The sequence below is a fragment of the Zonotrichia leucophrys genome, chromosome Z (genome assembly GCF_028769735.1).
Source record: "Zonotrichia leucophrys gambelii isolate GWCS_2022_RI chromosome Z, RI_Zleu_2.0, whole genome shotgun sequence".
Taxonomy (NCBI): domain Eukaryota; kingdom Metazoa; phylum Chordata; class Aves; order Passeriformes; family Passerellidae; genus Zonotrichia; species Zonotrichia leucophrys.
The window spans coordinates 17857797-17870114 of record NC_088200.1 but is presented as its reverse complement, the minus strand read 5'-3'; the positions used below and the strand labels follow the sequence as shown (position 1 = coordinate 17870114).

The 12318-nt window shown below is 36.4% G+C and overlaps 1 long non-coding RNA gene across 1 annotated transcript in view; it reads right to left on the bottom strand.

The window, feature by feature from the left end:
- LOC135459641 (uncharacterized) overlaps positions 1–9479 on the bottom strand; it is a 40383-nt gene extending 30904 nt beyond the window's left edge. Inside the window, exon 1 of the long non-coding RNA XR_010443070.1 lies at positions 8757–9479. This is a non-coding gene — a long non-coding RNA (uncharacterized LOC135459641). The remainder of the gene's footprint in view (positions 1–8756) is intronic.
- Positions 9480–12318: the final 2839 nt, after the last annotated feature.

The following is a 12318-nucleotide window of genomic DNA, read 5'->3' as shown; positions in this document are numbered from 1 at the left end:
TCAAAAGTCCTTCATTGTATAGCACATCATGATTTTTTATGTGCAACATTATAATCTGAAGTATGCAAAATTTCATTGAAAGGGAGGCTACTTCACCATATAACAAAAAGATACGTAAGTATCAGTATAAATTATACAAGAAAAAGAGTCCTTTTACCTCTTGTAACTAAGAAATAATTAATTCAAAACTGTTTGAGTGATTATTTATCTCTTATTTTTTGGACATGCCACCATCTCAAGAGTACACTATCAACTGTTATCAGTGTATTTTGAGCAGTTTATAAGTACAAAGTACAGATTTCTTTAGTTCTAATTTTCTTCTTAAAACAGTGTTGTCAACCCAGGACACTGTCTTTCATATTTCAGTGAATGAAAGTATTTAATCCATTGATACAAGTATAGTCTGCTATTTTTCCACTGTTAAAAAGCAGACAACTTAATACACATATTCAGTTTGATATTCTCAAATAAAAGGTACTCCTTAGAGTCACTGGTTGCTGTAAAATGCCTGAGTCTGAATGAAATGAGGAAGAAAAACACAAAGAAAAAGACATAATAGTGAAGTATCCTCTGAAGCATATTTCTGCAGTTGAGAAAGGAAGACAAGCAAGCAGAGGGAATCTGACAACACTACAGTGCCTCATCCAGCTCTGCCTCTTTCTTTTGGACGTATGAAAAGTTCAACTACAAATCATCTTTCAAAGCTTGTTTTGAATAGCGCACAACTGTTACCACTGCAATATAGAAATCTATGCATGGAAAAAAAAGTCAGGGAAAGATAAGAAAAAGGAGCTCCAACTACAGAATTCATTCAGCATCACTTACTTTATGGTTGAGTAGCTTAATATCATACAGAAGTTTCCTTCAAATTATATTACATCAATATCTAATACATGAGAATGATGGAAAATATTTATTTTAATAAGAAAAAATTACTTTATGCCTTCAGGCAGAAACATGGATCTTTTATCAACAACTATAATCACTCAAAGCATCTACAATAGTGTGAATGGTGACTTGGTAGTAAGCACTTCAAATAACTGAGCTATCTTAAGATGTGTTGTCAAAGTACACAGCTTTTCTTACCATCAAGATGTCAGATTCTTCTTTGAATATTCATTGTTTTAAACAAAAATATGCATTTAAACAACAAAAAATCTATTCCACTGACCAGTTTACTCAGCTCACGCAAAAAATATAAAGAAATAAAAACAAATATTATACAAGAGTATTACTTTAGTCTTTCACCTTTAAATCTCATAGTGTATCTGTAATTATCAAATAATAGAGGCAAGAAACTATCTGATAGATCTGATAACAGAAATTAAGTTTGTTATTCCATGCCAGGGCTTAAACCCTGATAGCAGCTACGTAGCATGGAGCTGTTCACTTCACCTTGCCCTTGGAGGGATGCGCAGGATAATTAGAAAAAAAGTGAAACTTGTGGAATAATGAGTTGATTAGTTAAAACAAATTTTACTAATCATGTTAATGCTAATAATAACAATAAAAATACTTATAATATTGGAATGAAAATAAGAGAGAGAAAGGAATAGACCCCGAGAGAAGGAAACAATGCACTATACAATTTCTTACTACCCGCTGACTAATGCTCTGCAAGTCTCCAAGCAGCACTTGGCATCTGCCAGCCATCTGCCCCCAATTTATGTACTGGGTTTGATTTTTCTATGGTATTGGAATATCCCTTTGGTCATTCACCTCTCTTGGCTGTGCTCTCTCCTGGCATCTTGTGCAACCCCTCACTGGCAGAGCATAAAACACTAGCAACTCCTTCACTCAGAGTAAGAATTACTTAGCAAGAGCTAAAACATCAGTGTGTTATCAACACAATTCGCACACTGAGTACAAAGCACGGCACTGTACTAGCTACAAATGGGAGGAAAACCAACTCTAGCCCCACCAAAATTAGGACATTCCCACTTTTTGTGTGTAATTACACATCTGGAAATGATAAGTTATTTATGGTCAATACTACTTACTGTAGAATGTCTTCCACATTTCAGAATGTCTTCTACTTAATGTAGAATGCCTTCTACATTTCAGTAAAAAACTATGGATTGTGTATAGCTCTGCAAGGAATGTCTAAGAAAGACAAGCAAGCAAGCAGAGGGATCTTGCTTGTCTTCAGAAAGATCACAACTCACAAAAAGGAAATTAAAATTAAGACAAATTATACATTATAACAATGATTTGCTCAGCAGTAAAAACTGCAGGAATACTTTCCTTTTGACAGTCCATCCTCTTCCTTGACTTTCCTTAGTTAACAGAGAAAAATTTTTGGGGAGTAGAGCAGCTAGTGTGTCCACAGGCTAGAGATGCTGCACATTGCTAATGTTACAGATATCCCCATATAAATATTAGAATAAATAAGATTGCTTCTAGTAATAAAGCAAAAGTGATGAGAGTTTCCAGCAGCACCAAGCTCTCTCAACAGCAGCAGTATGTCAAGAGAAAATGCACAGGACTTGCACTTGGACTGATCAGGATGCATTTTGACATCTTGATCAGAAGAGCAGGCAGGTAAATAACTTCAAAAATTTTCATGCATAAGCTGAAAATTCACCATTCTTTCTCTTCTTTTCCTTAAGGCTCAAAATTTCCAAGAACACAGCACCTTTGTTTCAAGTCCTTGTTTGCTAAATATTACTTCTGAGACTTATCAAAACTGAATGGAACTTTCTTTGCTGTATTATTAGCATGTTCTTTCTTTTCAGGCTAATTTAAGAACTGTCATCACCCATGAGCTACATTCTGCTATTTCATCCTTATATAAAGAGTGATGGTATAATGTCTTTTCCTGTTACAACAGACTAAATTCAATCTGAAGAGTATGTATTGCTTTTGTTGTTGGTATTTATTCACAGAGATCTAAAATACATTTCTCATCCATGCTTAAAGAGTATGCAAAAAATGAAAACAGTAATACATGATACACATGCCACAAAAATTGTTTGAAATAAGAGTGACTAATGCTATCTATTTTTATTACTGCTTTCTTATTTACTAAAACCAGAAGATCTGTGAAACTAATTCAGTGGTCCATTGAGAAATCAGTGAAATCGATGAGCTGTGGACAAAGCAAAATAATTAGGTATTTACTGCTGTAAATATTTTAAAATATTTCCTTTAAACATTTCAACACAGAGTAAACCAGGTGATGCTCCTAAAAGAGTTTCTAGAAAACACCCATAATGTCAATTTTTCAAAGGTAATTGAGGGCAAACAATAACAGAGAAGATTCAGACTTGCAACCCATCTGCTTTTGCTACTCTAGTTACTAAAAAATACCAAAAATGCATATTAAAAGAACCAATTAAGATTGGACTTGTGATTGGAAGTTAACTCAATTTAATAAAGTATAATTAGCATAACCTTTGTGGAAGAAAAGTCCTAATATGGGAAATGTCTTAATAATAGAACAATTTTAGCACTGCTTTCTTTAAGGAAGATGGGGATCATTATTTTTGATTCAGAGCTGGAGAAAATTAAATATAACAAATGCCATGACTTGCCAAACATTTATTTGGGACTCTTACAGGCATTTAGGCTCTCATTTCAGAGGCCAACATACGAACTCACAGATTCTTGTTTAGATCTTTCTAATTCCATATGCAACATCCAAGTCTTATCAGGACTTAAATTTAAGAAATGGATCTGGTAAAAAATAATAAGATTACTATGTAAGCCAAAATCAAGGCCTCCAAAGCTCTGTTACCTTAATAAATTCATGAGCAGCAAAATATGAAAATCTATATACCAGTTTTACTGCTAACCATATAGTTTCATATTTGTCTGTGATAGCTTATAATTAAAAAAATGCAAAAAGAAACCCAAAAGAAACACTTGTCTCTATCTGGAAAAGACAGACAAAAACTGCACACAAATATAAAAAAAGGATGTATCCAGGTTAAGGAAACTCTCAGCAGGACTCCCTGAGTAAATACAGTACTGTACTGATTGCTCAGGAAATAACTTATAATATGTTGGGTTTTTTTTCATTATTCCCAGTAAGTTCAGGGTTAAAAAGTCTGAAAGCCTCTCTGATGGAATACCCACATTTGGTCTTGACTACCAAGAAAACCACTGAAAATCCTTTTAATATTATCACAGAAGGTAACAGTGTTTCCTGGTTTGGGGCAAATTTGGGAGAAAACCTCCAAAAGGGGGCTCCTCCAGAAAGAAAAGCTACATGGCCCCTCCCCCCAGCCAGTTTGGGAAGGATTCCTAGGAGACAAGTGGAAAGAACCTGTTAATTTAACAGGCACAGCACCCCCCAGCACACAAAATGAGCAATACCAGATGACAACACTCTTTCACCAGTCTGAAAAAAGATGACAAATTCAGAAAGTCTCTCCTGGAAGTGGTTGCTCTGTTATCAGTCACTCCGGCACTGGGGTAGCTGCTGCAAGCCACAAAGTGCAAACACTTGGTGTTTCCCAGGTCCCAGTCCAGAGCAAGCTTGAGTGGTTCCAAAAAAAGGGAAAAATTTGGCCTTAGCTGAACTAACTAATGAGAAGCAAAAAGTAAAAGCAAAGCAGGAGCAAAGCAGAAGCAAGAGCAAGAGCAAAGCAAAAAGCAAAGCAAAAAGCAAGAGCCACACTATGTACTGCCCCGTCTCTGTGTCCCACCAGTTGAGGGGGAGCAGACTGATAACGAACCAAAACATTCACTCTTCAGAGCCAGTCTTGAAGGAACAGAACATAATATCCAGCATAAACAGAACACACAAATGAGGATACAAGCATCAACATCAGCGTAGGACACAGTGGAACTAAGTGAGTAGTATCCTGCTTAAAATTGTGTGAAAGGAAATTCATGACAATATTTTCCCATTGATCAGTTCTTAGCATGATACAAGAATTTTTTGAGTCTCTTCTGAAATGTGTGTGATGTGAGTATCTGGTGTAAATATATGTCTTTGCAGAGTTACATTTAGGGAAGCATGACATACCACATTGCTTTCCAAGTTCTTATACGTCTGGAAGGTATTTCAACGTTCATTTATCTTCTTATGGAACAATATGATTTATATCAAAGAGATGATTGTATGTCAAAGTACCCTCTGCCATCACTGGCCTAAATTACACATTAGAAGCATAAATATCACAAAATAAAATAATTTAGATCAGTACAACAGCATAAATTCTTGTGGGGAAAATGATGTATTAGAAAAAACCTTCCAGTTCATTGGTTGCTTAGAGGACCACAGTTACACAGAGAAGAAGTTTTTGAGTCACTTGTAAAAGGCATTTTCACTTTTTTGTTTCAGCAAATGTAGTTCTCAAGCAAAGTTACTCTAAACATTATCCCATGGAATTTGATCACTCTCCCTCTATACTGACCAAAGCTAAAAGTCTTGTGCTAGTATTTGATAACTAAGGGTATATGTTTAGGAAATCTTACTTCTTATGTGATGGAAAAAGGCAGAATGTGTACTGTGATCATTCTTTCTGCATAGTAATTTAGAAGACACCAGTTTCAGAGACTTTGAAGACAATTTTTTCCTAGTATCTTTGAAGGCAATTCTTTCCTAGTGCCATGTAGGACTAGGAAAAATCACATCATCACTGCAAATAGTTCAGAGACTGTATATGTTAAAGAAAAAAAAACCTCTGCTTGCAAGAAAGAGGTCTCTAATGAATGGGTGTGCAAGGCTATTGTCCATGAAGTAGATCAGAGGACTGAATAACTCATATCAATATTGGACCAAAATCTGAACTCTGATCCTAATAATCTCCACAAACTCTGTTTGGCTGAATGATTTGAAAGATTCTGTAGCCTGAATTTTATTAATTAAATTACTAAACTGAATCCATTTATGCCAATATTCCAGATTTCTGGAGGAGAGACAACTCCAAAGGTCCATGTAGTTACTGATTTCAGAACAGGAATCAGTGTAGTCTCTTCAGGACTGCTGTGTAAAATGGTCTTTAATGAGAAGAATACCCAGAAAAGAGATAGCATTTTAGCATTCTAGTCTGATTTTATGCCTTTGTGATATGTATCTTATATCAGCAAAAATGTACTACTGTTTTGTCTCATTGACCAATAGAAAACAGACTATTTATAGCCATTACTGACTAAAAAATCAAACAAGAAAGTAATTTTGTCATTACTTTGTAACACCTGGAAAGTATGGTAAAATGTCAACTCCTGGTTGACATTCATAAAGCCTATCATAAAGACAGAATATTCTCTACCTAGATGATGATGACATTCCTGTATCATTCTTCAGTTCCAAAATCTTGTGATCCCTGTGTACTTTCTCCCTGGGCAGCTTAAGTGTCCTTGGGGAGATTATTTTGACCTGTACAAGAGGAATCAGAAAAATGCAGTCAATCAGCAAAGCCTTTCCTCTGTTCCTGTGTTTCCTGTGAATCACTCACAGTTCATGAAATAATGTTAATTAGTGGAGAAATTATGGTATCTTTTCTTTCATTTGCTTAATATATTTTAATAACTAGCATCTAATGGCAACCATGTATGCTGGATGTAATGCTATGGATGACTGAAAGGAGGAAAGAAATTTTTTGTCTTCCAGAGGAAGCTGTGGCAAGACTTCTACCACCCTTCCTCAGATGGCTGGTGCAGATGGGAGGGATAAACCAGGCATGTCAAAGGCCCAACACAGAGGTAATCTCCTGGTCCCAAAAGGTCTTCAGTGCAACCAAAAATCAGCATCTTAGAATGGAGAGCAGATGTGGGAAGAGATAAAAGAAAATAAGTATTAATAACTAAAAGGCCTTGTTTTACACTATAAAAGCCACAAAAATTATCACAAAGGTAAAAGCATCTTACACATTCCCTGGAAACATGTAAGATGGCTACTTCCTGAAGCTGGATGCATCTTCATGGTTACTTTTCTGGAAATTGAGGGAAAGGATTTCAATGTGTGCCCTGTTGGGCGGCTGGTCATGGCTTGACCTGGATGCCTCAACATTCCAGAGAGAGGTCCTGCAAGACACAGCTTTCTAGGTGTCTCAGGCAGTCTTTCAGCCACCAGATAACCTCAGCAAGGGGCAGGCAGTTCAGCTCTTAGCATTGATTTTCAGCTCTTAGCAGTGATTTTCAGCTCTTAGTGATTTCAGCTCTGCCTTGAGAGGTGTCCCCTTGCCAACACAGGAACAAGGAGAGAGGAGCATTGTGTGGTTGTTCTGCAGAGGTAGCCTTTATTCCAGCACCTTGCTAAAGATGCCTGTGATGACAGCTCCCTCCTGAACAGGGCAGAAACTCAGGTTTTTATGGGGAAAAGCCTACAAAGAAGGCTGTGGGGAACCAATCAGTCTCAACAACAAATCAACATGGGACTCCAAAGCATGTAGGGAACTCACCATGACCAAGAAGGATTTCTCAATCCAGGAGAGTTTGAGGAGATCTTATAATATCCAATTCAAGGGATACCTCTCCAATGGAGAGGGTTGGCATGCCTATCTGTCTCCACAGTGCTCCATCAGCAAATGGATTGTAAGATGCATTGAATCCTACGTTATTTCTTTGCTAGCTATAATAATTGGTACGTCTATGGTGTATGTTATCTACTAGTTGTTTTCCTTTTTTTTATTTATTCCTGTGTAGTAAATAACCTGTTTAAAGTCTTATATGAGAGTAGGTTTAAGGGTGCTGGCCACCCCAAAAAGATTACTGTCTGCTGCCAGAAGTCTGGACAAAAGGCAAGGACTTATCTAAACACTCCTATCTATTTGTAACATAAGCCATGGCTCAAGATTTTTTCTTAGCCATCCTTTTCCTTTAACAAAACAAAATAACCCAAACCAACCAACCAACCAAATGCCTCCCCCAACAAAACTCAAACAACAAAACTGCCATCACCACCAAAAATACCAACCAACCAAAAAAAAAGCAGCGTAGAATTGCAGGACCACTATAAAAGAAGCAGCAAACTGGCAGGACAGCTTTACATCAGTATAGTGAATTTAGATGTTGGCTGCATCCAACCCCTCTGTCAAAGCAGTTTTATCATAGTTTTATCATATTCATGTTGATGCAGGAGATCTCTGATGCCTGTGGAAATAAGACATTTCCTCTGTAACAGCTAGAATATTATGATATGGTATGTAGGTAGAATTCGTTGTTAAGCACAATACATGCTTAGAAGATTCAAAACCCCGTTGTGACCTATATGTATGTCCAGAATATTTCTTCAATGCCATGCTTTTTACAGCATATTAATGTAATTTTAATATGCAAAGGTTAATAGTCTCTACAAATTTTCAGCCATCTAGTCTCTCTCTTCATCATGTAATTTCTTAATACATAGGAGAAGTCAAAATTTATGACCAGCTCTGGTGAAGCTGAAGATTAACAGTGAGATACATTATACCATAATTTCTTTTTGATGAATCAAATTGATTCATTAAAAAGAAGTTGAGTCAAATTGAGTCTTTAATTTGCTTCCAGTTTGATCCTACTTTGTTCATTATTAAATTTCATAAACATTCCGTCGAACCAGATGCCAATTATTAAATGTCAAAACATCTATCAAACAGTTTCTATTCACAATTAATAGAAGGATTATTTTTGTTATTCACAAGAAGTTCTTTCTGGACATATACAAAATTAATCAGAAATAAAACTAAATTTTTAAATATGTTAAAACTATATATTACACCTAGCTTACATTTCAGTTGTCCTAATAGTGGCTATTTCTGTAATTTCAGAATTCATTTCCTATGTTACACAGAAGAATACAGTAAAATAAAGGGATTTCACATTACCTGTACAGACTTCCAAAGGATACATGTCAGGAGTCTTTGTACAGAATTATAGAAAAGATAAGTCGTATCTGAGAGAGGAGTAGTCAGCATGCAGAAGTTATCTGGAGGCAGCTCCCACTTATGGTAAAGCTTCTCACAGGAAAATGATGTTTAACCACGTCACAGCAAACAGATGCTTCTTGCCTTTCTTTCTCATGTTGATTTGTAACAGCAAAACATTAAGTTAAAGTGAAGCACATAGTATCTTCAGGCAGAAGTAATTCTCTTCACTTGTATTTTCATTGAAAAACCCTTTTGTTGCCTTTTCAGGACAAAACTGTGTCTTTAAGTCATAGAGCCAAAGAATGGAAAGACCTTTAGGATCACCAAATCCAACTGTTAAGCCAGCACTGCCAAATCCATTACTCAACCAAGTTCTTCAATGGCACATCTTCAGATCCAGGGACAGTGACTCCACCACTTCCCTGGTAAACCTATTCTAACACTTGGCAACTTTTCTGGCTATGAAATTTTTCTCAATATCCAGCCTAAATCTCTCCTGCCACAATTTGAGGCGTTACCTCTTATCTTCAGGCTGTTACCTGGAAGAAGAGACCATCTGGATACACTCCCCTCTCAGGCAGTTGAAGTGAGTGACAAGGAACCTTGTGAGCCTCCTTTTTCCAGGCTCTGCACCACCAACTCCCTCAGCTGCTTCAGATCAGACTAATGCTAGAGACCCTTCCCCAGCTCTGCTGCCCTTCTCTAGATTCACTTCAATGAATCAATGTCTTTCTGGTCACGAGGGGCCCAAAACTGGATACAGGATTTGATGTGTGATGTCACCAATGCTGAATACGGGGGTACAATCTATACCCTGATTCTGTTGGTCACACTAAACTGCTGTTTTCCAGCTGCACAATGGCTTCTTTGTTGCCCATGCTGCATTCACTGGTGTAGATACATCCCAGCTGAGCTATTAATCCATTTACCCATGGTGACTGGGGAGGGAATTTCAGGATCTTTCTTTATAACTCTTGAAATAAAGGTTTACTTATTTAAAAATACTTACTACAAGGTGCTGTTCTGAACAGATAGATCAGAATCTATCTTCTTGCATTCTACTTACTGGCCATCATGGTGGAGTAAATAAAGAGCCTTTCCATTAAGAGAGAATTTTAAGAAATATTTGAAAATATACACAAAAGTGTGTGAAATGTTAGTTAAAGGCGTACTGGTCACTCTCATAAACTACAGAAGCATGGAGGAAAATAGAAAGTAGAGCAAGGAATACCTAGCTGTGCTTAACCATGCTGCCACTGATGTCTCTGAGGACCATTTTGGACAAAGAAAGGGCAGTGACAGAGAACATAACTAGTCCAAAAGATTGAAGTACAGTAGTGTACTCCTAAGAGACCTGTTGTGATCACCTTCTCTGACTTGCAGTGATGCCTTTTTCAACCTAGAAATGGAACAACAAACACTTCTGAGATAATATTGATATTAGAGGTAATATAAACCTGGTCTTTATTGGAGGTCTCCAGGGGCAGTTATGGAAAAATGTCCACAAAAGCCCACCTACATGGGGGTACATACAGTTTTATAAGTTTGGTAAATTAGCTTAATTGACTAAAAAAGTGCCAGTTAGGAGTACAAGTGATGATGCAATTCTCCCCATAGATAAAGCCCCTTCCAAGTCCTCCCCCCTCAGATGGAAACTGAACTTCTTGACTAAAAGTTGTCTTCAAGAGTTGGTTTTGAGCTTGGATTCCTAAGGAGAACCAAGATAGAATAGCGGCTTTGTAATATGTTTGATCTTTCTGCCTATCAGGACAGGAAAAGTACTAGAAAAACTAGCGACAGATGCAGTAATAGGCTACAGATCTCCAAATATATGTGTGAAGAATACAGAGAAAATGTAAAAGAAAAAAAGGCAAAAATCAATAGGTATCACTAACTCAGCAAAAGCTCTAGGTTTTCATTAATTATTTGTTGCTGACCAATGGCAATATGCCAGGAGAAATCAGGATTTAAACTTTAGAGACAGAGTTGATTCAAAGTCTTTATTATCCATGTTCATGAGCTTTTTAAAAGGAGGAAATCTTTTTCTTTCACTTGCTTTGCATTTGGATAATAGTACCTCACTGACCCTTGCCTGATGGGCTGAGAAGTTTCTGTTTGCTACTAATTTATACTTATTATTAAAAGACCTACAATTGGTTAAAATAAGTACTACAAATTTATTTGTTTCATATATGGAATAATAATTAATATGATCCTTGCTGAATATTCTTCAGTTGATAGAGACCTTGAAGAATTTGTGGACACCTGAGCTGGATATATTATTTAAAAATAAATTGTGCATGTGCTTTCAAAATCTCACATTTATTAAATTATTCTTGTATGTTCAAGCTTTGTTTGGAACACTTCATACCAACTTAGAATCCTACACTTCAAGGCAACAGAAACTACTTCTGTGCTTCCTTATGTATCACTTTGAATATTGATATATAAATTAATATTGTTTGCTTATTTTCAGATTACCAAGTAGTCCAGATCCACCAGTATATCTTTCATTATTAAAATTTTCTCAGTAGCTCTGTGATAATCTTTACTATAATAATTGTCATAATAAATATATTTTCTTCTGAGGTACTGATAAAAATCAAGATAACCAATATCACAGAAACATAATGAACTCTTTGGCGAAGGCTATTTTCTCACCTAGAAGTCCATACTTGAATATTCTTGTTGTTTTTCCCTCCCTCTAAGATGATTTCAGTGTTCCATGATTAATCACTGATCCAGCTAAGCAGTTCCCAAAAAGTTTATTAGCATTTGCTCCTTAACATCCATGCAGTTTTTATTACACCTGAAAGCATTGCAATAGCTACCCTCCACTTCATACAAAACAAACTTATAATTGTTAGACATACCTTTTTCTGAGAAGGTCTCATTATGGTGTCAATGAAAGTTTTTTGTTTCTTGTATAGTTCTCAGTAAAAAAGATAAAATTCTCTAATTCCCAAATGCCAATTCAATCTTTGAAACTTTATTTCCCTTGTCGATTTACAGAAACTTTACCTTCTAATTTATATTAATGACCAACAATCTCCTTTTAGTTTCAAGAGTAAGAGATTTCTTTTATATGTCAGTGTCTTGGTTTGAATTAGACAGGTGTCTGCTAAGGTATGCAGGAGCCTCCCTCAAAATAGAAAATGTAAACCCTCTCTCTCTGAATTATTATAATTTTGAAACTAAGGGACTCTCAGGCAAAGATATGGGAATAGGAATAACAGTTCTTTACTAGGAAAATTAAAATACAAATGCAATAGTATAACAAACAAACAAACAAACAAAAAACTCTACTGTTGAAGGGCCTTACTGACCACCTCTTGTCTCTCCAGATCACAGATCATTTTGTGGATGGGGATCACAGCAACTCTATTCACCCAATGCTGCCGGTGGTGCACTGTCGAGATGGCAATTGGTACTTGTTGCTCTTCCACCCTCAGGAATCCTACTGCAGGTGGGTTTTCTGATAGTCCAGGCAAGGTGTTCAATTACTTAATGTTCTCTGCTT